This window comes from Ovis aries, chromosome 11, assembly GCF_016772045.2.
Source record: "Ovis aries strain OAR_USU_Benz2616 breed Rambouillet chromosome 11, ARS-UI_Ramb_v3.0, whole genome shotgun sequence".
Classification (NCBI taxonomy): Eukaryota; Metazoa; Chordata; class Mammalia; order Artiodactyla; family Bovidae; genus Ovis; species Ovis aries.
This window is the reverse complement of record NC_056064.1, coordinates 47,115,384-47,128,413: the sequence shown is the minus strand read 5'-3', so window position 1 is coordinate 47,128,413 and position 13,030 is coordinate 47,115,384. Positions and strand designations below refer to the sequence as shown.

General features: G+C 42.5%; 1 protein-coding gene across 7 annotated transcripts in view; it reads right to left on the bottom strand.

The window, feature by feature from the left end:
- TANC2 (tetratricopeptide repeat, ankyrin repeat and coiled-coil containing 2) overlaps positions 1-8,498 on the bottom strand; it is a 371,608-nt gene extending 363,110 nt beyond the window's left edge. For all 7 annotated transcript variants that reach the window (XM_042256150.2, XM_027974357.3, XM_042256152.2 and 4 more), the window contains exon 1: positions 7,957-8,498. The gene's annotated coding sequence lies outside the window, so the exon portion shown is untranslated. The remainder of the gene's footprint in view (positions 1-7,956) is intronic.
- Positions 8,499-13,030: the final 4,532 nt, after the last annotated feature.

Genomic DNA, 13,030 nt, shown 5'->3' with positions numbered 1-13,030 from the left:
GCAAGCAGAGGAATACTTTGGGATTTTTTTAAAAAAGCAGAAGGTGGGGGAAGGAGATACCAGTTATCTACTGTAATTAATGACAAATTAACATTTGTTGACAACTAATAAATGGCTTCCCTCATAGCTCAGTTGGTAAAGAATCCGCCTGCAATGCAGGAGACCCCGGTTCAATTCCTGGGTCAGGAAGATCTGCTGGAGAAGGGATAGGCTACCATTTCAATATTCTTGGGCTTCCCTTATGGCTCAACTGGTAAAGAATCCACTTGAAATGTGGGAGACCTGGATTGGATCCCTGGGTTGTGAAGATCCCCTTGAAAAGGGAAAGGCTACCCACTCTAGTATTCTGGCCTGGAGAATTCCACGGACTAAGTCCATGGGGTCACAAAGAGTCGAACACAACTGAGCAACTTTCACTTACTCACTCACTCACTCACTAAATGGCTACCCAATACATCCAAAGGCAAAACAGAATTACATTATCTAAAACAAGAAGAGGTATCATTATGAAGTTCATTTACTTAAAAATACAAAACGATCCAATCTGGAACCAAAGTTGCATATGAGTGGCCTTCCTAAAGGCAAGATGTCTTCATGATAAACTAGTGTTTAGTTTACTAGCACAAACCTACTGGGCTGTATATAATATGACAACCAAGGATAAACCTAAGATAAAAAGTGAGTCACGTTAAAGAAAAATAGTCAATGAATTACTGTTTGCATGATATGTACACAGATGAGCAGAAATGGGCAAAACGTTATAGAAAACATCAAAGCTTGGGGAAAAAAATGAGATTTTGAATATTAGCTTGTTATACTGGAAAAAGAGGGGCAAACTCTTTCTGGTGTCTTATTTTACACTGTAGATAAGTCCTTTTTATTAAGCAGATCACAAAAGACAATCAACCACTTTGACTGACTGTTACTTACAAATTTTTTAAAGAGAAAAACTACAAAAAGCTAACAACATGGCGCATGGTGGAAGGCAAGTGGGGGATACAGTTATCACACAGAGGAAGTTTCAGTTATTCACAAAAATGAGAAATGCTTGTAAAAGTAGAAAATGTTCACATGATCAAATTGAAAAAAAAAAACTGCCAAAGAGCTCAATGTCTCAAGAAGTGTTGTGGTTTGCTATTTTCAGAGGAAATTAAAAATTAATTTTTTACAAGTATGTGGTACTTAAAGGGAAACAGTACAAACAGAAGCACATACAAGGAGTCTGCCTGAGTTTTTATTTAAGTTTACAGTTATTCAAAAACTTTTCCTCTCAGCTCTTATCAAATCTTTCATAAATGAACATTTCAAGACACTAAATTAATGAGTAGCCAAATTACCATAGGTTTTTATTTTTAATACCTTACTAGGCTGAAAAGAAGAGCAAGACAAAACAACAACAAAAAGCTAGACTGACAATATTAGTAAAATGTCATGGGGAGGAATTATGTGAAGAACATCAAAAAAACAGAAATCCAGGATACTCTCCAAAACCTAATAAAAATAAGTATTTATTAAGAATTAGATATTGTCCTAAGGATTTTTCACTGACATTATTTTATTCATCATCATCAAAACCCTTCAAGAGAGGTTTTAACTCCTCATACAGCTAGTAAGTGACAGAGAGATAATCTGAACCTGTTTTCAGGATTCAAAAACTCTCAAGTTCAGGTTCTCTCTACTATACAAGGGGTCTCACGATCGTTAAGATTTCAAAAGTTTCTTACAACCAAACAACAGCATTGTCATCCTGCAACATAACAACATCTGAAGAGCAATTTCCAAAGGAAGTCTCTCTTCCTCTTTAAATCCCTGAAAGGGAAGAGCTAAGATTCTCTGACGCTGAAGCAGGATTTGAATGTGTAATAGTAAGTCTTCATCCCACATGCCTACTAAAGCTAATTACCTTCATTCACCCTAATTCACAGTCTTCAGGAGCTCTACAGGATTCCATGGAATTCGAACTGAAATAGAATTCTAGAGTACAAATACCCATCAAGCTTCGTTAACTCTGCCATATCAAACTTCAGCAATTACAGCTAGAAATTGTGAGACCCCTCAAAACACAAGGTTAGGAACAAAGGGCTAAGAAGAGACTTCCTTCAATTAGCAGAGGGAATTTAGTGAGCTCTAAGGCGGAGTCTCCTGCCTAAACGATTAAATCACAGTATCTACATACTCACTCCCATTTCCAAATTTAATAACTAATCCATTTATAAGGCTAGATCCTAAGGAAAGGAAAAAAGAGTTTCCATGGCAATAAAAAAAAAACTGGTGCCATATTTCTTCATGTTGTCCCTCTATGATCAGATATGTCATCTAATATAATCTTATATTATAATGCAAGCATGGTATTACACACAAGGAAATAAGCATGATTACCTGGAAAACCAATGGTTTTTCCATAGAACAATGACTCTGTTATTATGTATACAAAATATGTATGTGAGAGGCTGAGACCAGAGCAAACAAGGAAGAATGCTGTCTTACAGGCTGTGCTCCAAACCTTTCCACTTGAGGTATCTCTTCTGAAGGAAAAAAAGGTAGACTCGAATAATACATTTTGTCAAAAACTTCTTCAGAGTTAGACATAATATGGGTGTCACAACGAGGCATAAGACGAGTCTGTCAGATAAAACACCACCAAGGCAATTAAATTTTTTAAGAAACATACCAACAAGATTATTCACTACAATGCAACTACTCAGTTTAAATAAGTGACATCAGAATCTCTCAAGTTCTGATCAAAAGAAAGGCATTTGAGAGGTGGGATATATGACGCACTCAATAGAGGCAGAAATCAGTATCATGGGGAAGGAAAGGATAAAGAAGGTGAGCAATTACTAACATCAAATTAACTCTTTGCCTGTTAAACTTAGTCATGTTTACCCTTAACTATTCAAGAACAAACAGAAGCTGAACATAAGATACTGTGGTAATGTGTGGCCCACAGAAAAGCAACTTACCTAATACTTATGGCATCCACAAACACAGCTTTCAACGACTGATAAAGATTTTGTAAAGAAAATAAACTGACCTAAAAGAAGAAATGTGCTTCCACAAAAAAAATTATGGAATTACAATTATTTACTTACAGCTTTCTAGAATATGAAAGATCCCCACCAGAAACTTTTTTGTCTGATTACATCCTCAAACTACTTTAGCCTTCTAAAACCCAGGCCCAAATATAACATTCTCCATCTGATATTATCTTAAATCTGAAATATTTAAGGTAAAAATATCCTCTAAAAGGAAGAAAAAGGACCATTGGGTGGGGAAACATAGCGTTAAGTCTTTAAGCTCTTCTTGTAACCTACTTCTCTCTATCAATTTTTAGAGACTCATCAAGGTCATGATGTAGTCTCAATCACCACACATACAGCTCCTTGACTCATTTTTTAAGTCATAAACAATCTTCATCTAATACAAATTACTGCAAGAGATGCTATTCAAATTAACCCAGTGGTGATTTCATGGTATTATAACAAAGACAAAACTATTTATTTACACAGTGTCTTCTTTCCAAATGACAACAGTATTCGATAACCATAGGCTCTGAGCAAATACAACAATGTTGAGAAAAAAAATTCCAAACAATAAAACTAGTTTTCAAACTATTTTATATTTGTTACCTTGATCAGACTAGTACTAGAAAAGTAAACAACCATCTGAAATTGTTCTAGTTCCTTGAAATAAAATCTGGGTAAGTGAAAGTGAAGTCGCTCAGTCGTGTCTGACTCTTTGCCACCCCACGGACTGTAGCCTATCAGCCTCCTCCGTCCGTGGGATTTTCTAGGCAAGAGTACTGGAGTGGGCTGCCATTTCCTTCTCCAGGGGATCTTCCTGACCCAGGAATAAAACCCGGGTCTCCCTCATCGCAGGCAGACGCTTTACCGTCTGAGCCACCAGGGAAGCCGACGAAATCTGGGTACCATCAGTACAAATATGACAGAAAACAGTGGTGCTCCTGTATAAGCACGTTTGTGTGCTCAGTTGCTTAGTCATGTAGACTCTTTTAGACTGCAATTCCATGGAATTGGGCCCGCCAGGCTACCCTTACCATGGGATTTTCCAGGCAAAAATACTGGAGTGGGTTGCCATTTCCTCCTCCAGGGTATCTTCCCAACCCAGGGATTGAACCTGCATCTCCTGCGTTGGCAGGTGGATTCTTTACACTGAGCCACCTGGGAAGCCCTTGTATAAGTACAATCCAACAGAACTGAATGAGTGTGCCCAACCAGTATATCTCAGAGATTCAATTTTAATTCTAAGAGGAAGAAATTCGACAAGGAGAGAATTTTGATGCATTCGTTTAATCATACTTGTTCTTCCTTAAATCTAATTACTATCAACTACCTTAAAACTCCCCTTTTGGAAACACTGGTTTAGTATACTCTTTTCCAGGCTTACTTCCTTCTCCATTCAAAACAATGCATACAGAGTCATTCAGAAAATACTAAAAGAACAAAGGCATTAATGAGGAAGTGGGGGGGTGCAGCTAGAGAGCTTGCACAGGACAGTCAAGAATCAGTGACGACAGAAGAGGGAAATAATCTACTAATGTTTAATCATCTTAGTAAAACTTTATGATAAAGATGCAAACACAAAATCAGGCTTTTCAAGTATGCTACAGTGAGCCATTGACCAATAGAAATATAGAGCAGGAGTTGACTCTAAGACAATTTATTAAATACACTACAGGATATAAACATACATGAATTAGTCGCAGTTATAATTAGTAGATCATATTGAATTGTCTTATCAAACAATGTATATAAAAATGAAGGAAGTCTTTGACTACATGACACGTGATTCACGGAATGGCAGAAAGTTTGACTAAGAGAAGAAAATAACTGTTAAGTATAGGAGGTGATATTCATGTCTTAAACTGTGTGGAAGGTATATACGTGTTGGCTGCATGATTATTCTTTTATACTTTATAAATTTTATAATTTTATAAATATTATTTTATATGTAGTCAGTATCTATAAAACAATAAGTGCAAGAAAAACCTGAGCAAATATTTGTTGAAGAAAAAGGTAAAAAGTACATATGCATCTGACCCATTTTTGTTAATTCTTTTTTAAACAGGATCATAAAAATGTAAGCAGACAGGAAAAATAGATAATTTCCCTATAGAAAACTATAGCTCTACACAGAGATCTCTACACTATTTCTTTAAAAGCACCAGTAAACCTTTACTGAACACTATGTGCACACACACACACACATCAAACTATTTGAAAGTAAAACTTTCAACCTCCAAAGATCCCCCCAAAACCAAAACCTCCATCATAAATATTTCCTTAACCACATAAAAAGTATTGACACTCCTCTACTCATAATCCCAGAAATAAAACTACAAAAATAAATTCCTAAAGAGAAATATTCATACTTTAAATAACCAAGTATTCTGTACAGTTATAAGTAACATAAGTATTTTTCGGTGTATCTGTAACTGAATAAGTTAGTTATAACTGTATTTTTTGGTGTATCTGTAGGCTTAACATTTATGTGTCTTACTACCTACCTGGGCTTATCCACATCTCTGTATTTGCTTTTGTATGATGGGCACCTGCATTTTAATGATGTGTGTCAACACTAATTTGATTGAGAGGGCAATATAGTAGACTTATGAAGAGCATGGGGTGTGCAGCCAGAGTTCCTGAATTGAAACTCAGCTCTTGCACTTGCTAGCTAAATAAACCTGGGCAAGATATTTAACATCTCAGTGTTTCAGGTTCTCATTTGTAAAATGGAAATAACAGTACATACCTCGCAGGGTGCTGGAACCGATTAAAACCTGCATAACAGGGCTGGCACAGAGTAGGTGCTATGTAAGAGCATGACATTACTAGCAGCACCACTAGTAAGTACCATATTCTCAAACATACTGAAAAACATTCTTAGCAATTTGAATTACTGACAATAATTAGATACTATTAAAAACAGATATTAAATCTGAAGCCTGACTGACAGTAAGTTTAAAGCCCTGAAACTCTGAATAGGTGATTATAAATCTCCATAACCACCCTATCAAGAACAATCTGAGGAGAGCGGTTTCCCAAAGTACAACTCTCAATTTCTTCCCTTACACAAGGGGGCAGTGATAACAAGAAAAGAATGGGGCTCTGTAACACCTCTTCCTACAGACAGTAGGGGGTGGCAGTACATATGGCTTACAGTCAGAACAAAACAGGAAGATCCAACAGAATCGCTCTTTATTCTCCTCAGGCCCTCTCCTCAGGCTTTAGCCCCCACTCACCCCCAAAGTGAGGGACACATCAACAGAAATGACTAAAACCCAAAATTAATCATGGAGCAAAATCAGTTTTGTCTTTGAAGCAAACAATCCCTCAATGGCTGAATCCGGATTCAGGAGAAAGCCAATCAGTATGAATTTTCAGATTATCTGGCGAATGTTCTTCTAAGAACAACATTCAGGCAAATAACTCCATTTCTCTGCAAGAACTGCAACAGAAGGCACTAAAATCTCATCAATAATTAACTATACCCTAATGAACACATGCAGCTATTTCTGCTTGTTTCATAGTATACAGACACTCACTGAATGTATATAAGTTACATTAAATAGCTCATGGAGCTGTCTTTTGTTACTTCTGAAATTCCAGCTATGTTCTGACAATCCTCTCAAAACACAGATGTTCTTCTTAAATGGAAGTCACAATGTTTTGCGGTATGTGTAATTATATTTATACACACACGTATGTATGGAGGGGGGTGACAATGTTTAATATTTCTGTGCTCACATTCCTGAGATGATCTACCTGGGAAAGGCTGAAAGAAGCGCTCCACTGACAGTATCCATGTTGTTCCTTTTTATGCCACCTTTACTGTATCCAATTTCTTTTTCCTATTTGGCTACCCCAACAATCAAGAATATTTCACTACTGTCATTCACCGCAATTAACCATTGCAATAGCTTTTGGCTCCAACCCTCAAAATGCCTGAAAATTTATCCCTTTTGTTCACCATATTGTTTTGTTTCCCTCATTCCAGAAATTTTCACTTGTATAAAAATGAAGAAAGGGGCACCTATGAAAAAATGTCCCTTTGCCTAATGATCTTGAACTCAGAATCATGGTCAAGATGTGGGGTGGGTTTTTTTGTGTGTCTTTTGTATTTTTTTCTTTTTTCTTTTCCTGGAGGGGAGGAGAGAAGACAGTGAAAGACACCCAAATCTTCCTAATATTAATTATCTTCGTTTATGTTTGATGAAAACCATTTTAAACATCCTACACCTGGAATAGAACACAGGCTGCATTTGTATCAGTGCTTTACACGCTGACGGCAAACCGGAATTATCTTAGCCCTATTTTTTCTTTCCCATCGCACAACCAGACACAATTTGCTTGTTTCTTTCACGTGGGCACTCACTCTATCTCAAAAATAGCATATCATAGCTCCTCTCGATTTCCTGTGATAAAATATCTAGCCATGAGCCTTATTAATCTCTTCTTAGCCTACGCCTCCTTTCCCAGAGGATTTAACGATATCACTAAAGAACACTTCTGCTGTGAATTTCAACGCCATACAGGCCAACCCACCCTGTACCTTACCTGGCACATTTCACAACTACTTTTATGCTGCATTCCGGGGGCACATTTTGCAACTCGTTCTGCACCACCTTCCCTGCCACGTTTAGCAATCTGCCTGGCATCTCCTCCTGGGTCCCCGTCATCCGGAGATTCTCTCGGTACCAAATTCCATGACACCTTCGGTGACACCGAAGTGACCGATCCCGGACTCATCCGCAGCCACCCCGAGGGCCACATTGGCAACCAACCTTCCCCACGCCCTCCACACCGGAGGCACTCCGCTGCCCATTTCGCTGCCTCCCCGTTCGCCTCCGCCCCTCTCCCTGGAGCCCGGGCGTCGGAGGCGAACGCCCCTGTCACTGAAGCGACCTTCCTTTCCCGGGCTCCCGCGGTCTCTCACCTGCCGCTCTGAGGGGGGCTCGCTGCACCCCCGGGTCAAGCCCCAGTCCCCGGGGTCTCCTGTGAGGACCGCGCCGCCCGCCGGCGCCGCCCGCGATCCCAGAGCACCTCGCTGCGCTCCGACGCCCGCGGTGGGTTTGCGTCCGGGAAAGGAGCGGCGGGGCCTCCCGGCGGCGAGCGCAGCCCGCGGCGGTCCCCCTGTCAGCGGCGGCGCGGGTGCAGGCTCTCGCCCCTCAGCGCGGCGGCAGCGGCGGCGGCGGGCGACTTGCTCCGCCTCGCGCGCGGCACAGCCGGGAGGTGAGCGCGAGGGGGATGGGAACGGGGGCGGGGCCGCCCAGAGGAGGCACCGAGGGCGGCGGCGGGAGGGCAGCGCCGGTGGCCCCGGGTCCGACGCTCGGAGCGCTCGCAGCTTACCCCGCCGGGCGGGCGGTTCGCACGAGGCGGCTGTGCCAAGCGGGCCCCGCCGGAGCAGCGCGCCCTGCAACCCGCGCCCAGCCGGCCGCTCGCTAACGCCGCCGCCGCGCCGGGGGCGTCGCACCCTCCGAGGCCGCCCGCAGCCCCGCCCCCTCCGGGCCGGGGTGGGGAGGAGCGCGAGCGCGGAGGGAGAGCGCGTGCGTGGGGGCGCGTGCGTGGTGGAGCGCGCGCGCCCCCGCCCCCTCCACCGTTTGGGGGTGGGGAGTGGCGGGGAGAGAGAGCCGAGACCGAACCCGTCTCTGCGCCGAGCGGTTGGGCCCTGGTTCTGCCGCTCTGTGAGGTCCGGGCATTTCTGTTTCCTCAGGGGGCTTTGACTGGCGGGGTCGTGGGCATTCAGTGGGGAAGAGGGGAGGAGAGCTCAATAGCAGACAAGGCCCGGGATGGTTCGGCTCCGCCCCCACGGTGATGTCACTCTCGAGGTGCTGCTGCTGTCGCGTGCGCCCACTTCTGGGCCTGTCCTGCCGCTTTGATGGCCAGAACGGTCCTCTGGATTTCCCCCCCCACTTAAGTCACCTCATACACATGTCGCTCCTAGAATCTTTGAGTCCTACAGCTGTCAGTTCTTCTTTTCCTGATATTCAATTGTAGTCTGTAGACAGCTTCAAAATGCTGTCTGAAGTCAACTGGTGTAGCAAACAGAATGAAGTGCAAAACCACGAATGGAGGGGAGAGAAAGAGAAGAGAGATCTATTTTCTAGAATCATTGCTGCAATTCACCAGCCGCAGCTTGAGAGCCTGAGGTGAAGTGACGCCGGTTCTGTCACTGACAGGTTGGACAAGAAGTAATGTGGTTTGAACAGCTAGTAGGCCAAGCACGGAAAGCCACCACAATAGAGCCTCCTTGAGGTCCTCACTTGACTCTATCTAGATCTTCTCCTCCTGACTCTCTTGTCTCATAGAACAGCAATTTAACTGTGGAAGATATCTGGACATAAATTTGTTGGCATGCTGTAAAATGATGCAAAGCTACCGCTATCACCAGTCTTGCCTGGCTAGTCTTCTGTTCCATGAACTGAGATGACTTTTCCTGGTCATCTGTTTCCTAATGAGACACCAGGATTGGAAATTGATGCACCAAATTAACTTCAGTCAAGCAAATTGTGTTTGTGGTGTTTCTGCCATAGAGAGGTTTGGTGGCTCATTCCTGTCCAACTCTTTGTGACCCCATGGACTATAGCCCACCAGGCTCCTCTGTCCATTTGATTTTCTAGGCAAGAATATGGAGTGGCTAGCCATTTCCTCCTGTCGGGTATCTTCTTGACCCAGGAATCTGAACCTGCCCCTTTTGTGTCTCCTGCATTGCGGGAGGTTTCTTTATCATTGAGCCACCTGGGGAGCCCAGAGAGTTTTGGCAACAGTCCTTTAATCTGCTTCCTCCAGGATTTTCTTTGTGTTTTTTTCTTTTCAAAGTTAGTATTAATTTCAGAATAATGAAAGAAATATGAAGCCATGTGCAACAGCTAGTGTCTACAGTGAGTTCTTAAAAAGTCAGAGCTAGAGCAGCTTTAAATACTACAGCTAAACTGGCAAGATGAAGGATTGGTATATGGGATCTTTTGGTGATAACTGCAAAAAGTTAGATTGCTCTAACTAAAACCTATTTATGTATGGTGATAGAGGCGGAGTGGTGATTACTTCAGCGGAATTGACTGAGTAGGGGGCAAGAGGGAGTCTTCTGGGTTGCTTGAAATGTTCACTATCTTGATCTAGTTAATGATTACAAGGGTTAATGTTGGTGCAAAAAGATTGGTGGGCTTTACTGTATCTCTAAAATTTTAGAGTTTTGTAAAAATAGTATACACCAAAGAGGCATTACAACAGTATCATGATTGAAGTCTGGAAACCTGACTTGAAGTCTTGAATCTCAGTGTCACCTACTATTTCCCAGCCTATGTGACCTTGAGCAAGTCTGAGACTTGTTTTTCTTCATCTATCTAATATGGGCCTGGAGTAGGAAATGACAATCCACTCCAGTATTCTTGCCTGGAAAATTCCATGGATAGAGGAGCCTGGCGAGCTACAGTCTATGGGGTCAAAAAGAGTCGGACACGACTAAGCATGCACGCAGGCATCTAATATGGGTGATGTTACCTCACAGGATGGTTGGGAAGATTAAATGAAATTATGTTTGAAAAGTACTTACCACAAAACCTGGTATAAAATAAGTGCTCAGGAAACTTTAGCTATTGTTCTGTTATTCTTGTACTCAAATTTACCCTATTTAATTCTCTTTTGGTCTTTTTTATTTATGTTAAAGACTACTTTGATTGTAAGCCTTTGCCTGTGAGTTTCACTGAGCTAATAACATTCCTTTCCCCCAAGAAATAACAAAAGGCAGTCAGGGGTGTAATGTGTTGGTTTTCAAACTAGTTCAGGTGGCGGCACTCAGAAATTATGGTGCTCTTTGTGGAACACCATGAAATATTGTTAGATTGAATCCTGCCATATGGACTTGATGCAATTTTACCAGCACTAAATCTGGCTATATTATGTTTGTGCAGATCTCCCCCATATTAAAAAAATAATGTATTTTTAAGAAATAATGCGTCTGTGTTTTTCCTTTGAAATTTGTCTGCAACTTTTCGCTAGAAAATACCCAAAGTTTAATAACAGCTCACAAAATGAAAACCTTTAGATCCATTCTTCCTGGAAATTAGAAAAACACCGTAATTGTTCAATTTTAGCAGCAGAGCTCTTTATTGGAGTTTCCCACAGTAAGCTCTAATAACTATAACCCACAGGGTCTCTTGCTCTGATGAAGTGAGTAACTCTGACTCACTATCCTCATCATACTTCCAAAGATCAGTCTCCATTTCTTTTGGCTGACCTTTCCAAGATCCCTTGTTCACACTGAGCAATGCCAGTGTCCACTGGAATGAACTTATTCCTTCGCTGTTTGGATCATCTAACGTGATTCTAGTCAGCCAGTTTTCCTCCATATAGTTCTTGCAATGTGCTGCCATGCTCTTAATGTTGTGGCAGAAACAATCTGTCCTTGATGGAGGAAGGGGTGGGGTACAGTAGGGATGGGGAGCAGCACTGAAGAGAGAAGCCACCTGTGTTCTCAACTTCTCACCCTGGATTCCCTTTTCTGTCACTAATACCTGAAATCCTGAGAATGCTAATTTTTTTCTTACCTATTAAAACTCCATTCTAATCAAGATGGTAACTTAGTCTATGACTTAATGTATGCCATGTAAGAGGAACCTGTAAATAACTGTCCATAAAGTGACCCAACCATACTGTATACCTCCCAACTTGCCAGGCCATCTATAGCAGGGGTCCCCAACTCCTGGGCGGAGAAGGCAATGGCAACCCACTCCAGTATTCTTGCCTGGAGAATCTCAGGGACGGCAGAGCCTGGTGGGCTGCCGTCTGTGGGGTCTCACAGAGTCAGACACGACTGAAGTGACTTAGCAGCAGCAGCAGCAGCAGCCAACCTCTGTGATCTAATGCCTGACGATCTGAGGTCGAGCTGATGCAATAATAATGGAAATATAATGAACAATAAATATAATGTGCTTAAATCATCCCCAAACCATCCCCCCACCCCCACCCTGGTCCATGGAAATTTTCTTTTCCATGAAGGAGATTCCTGGTGCCAAAAAGGTTGGGTACTGCTGATCTATACCATTCAAAATGAGCTTCCTTGCTGTATCAACTCTGCACAGTTACTCACCTCTGCATATGGCATAGGTCTTCCCCATACACCCAAATCTCTTAAGTAAACCACCAGGCCTGCCTTTAACTCCCTACTGAATAGAGTCATAACTCCACCATTGTTGATTGTTTGCCTGTTGTTCACTCACTGGGCTTCCCTGGTGGCTCAGCTGGTAAAGAATCCGCCTGCAATGCAGGAGACCTGGGTTCGATCCCTGGAATTGGGAAGATTCCCTGGAGAAAGGAACGGCTACCCACCCCCTCACTCTGGCCTGGAGAATTCCATGGAGTATCCATGGGGTTACAAAGAGTCGGACAGGACTGAGAGACTTTCACTTTCACTTTTCAGTCACTAAGTCCTGTCTGACTCTTTGCAACCCCATGGACTACAGCATGCCAGGCTCCTGTGGCCTTCAGTGTCTCCCAAAGTTTGCTCAACTTCATGTCCATTGAGTCAGTGATGCTCCTAGTACCTACTGGCTGCAAATACTTTACTAAATGCCTTGTATATACCACCTCATTTAATTCTCACAGCATCCTATCAGGTGAGTATTATTATCTCAATTTTCTAGATAAGGGTGATAGAGAGGCTCTGAGAAGTTAGTTAAGTCAAGGTCACACTGAATGGCTGGCAGAGTCCCATTGTGAACCCAAACATACACCTTTATCAGTTAACCTCAGGATATAAGATGTGAATGAGAACACAGAATACAATATTTTTTAAAATGTGAACCAGGGACTTCCCTGGTGGCCCACTGTTAAAGAATTCACTTTCCAGTGCTGGGCACACGAATTCAATCCCTGGTTGCAGGGGGGAGACTAAGATCCCACACCTTGGGGCAGCTAAGCAGATGCACTGCAGCTAGAGAAGCCCCCATGGGCACCGCAACTAAAGGAAGCCTGCACGTCACAGCTAAGAAGCCACATGCTGCAACAAAGAT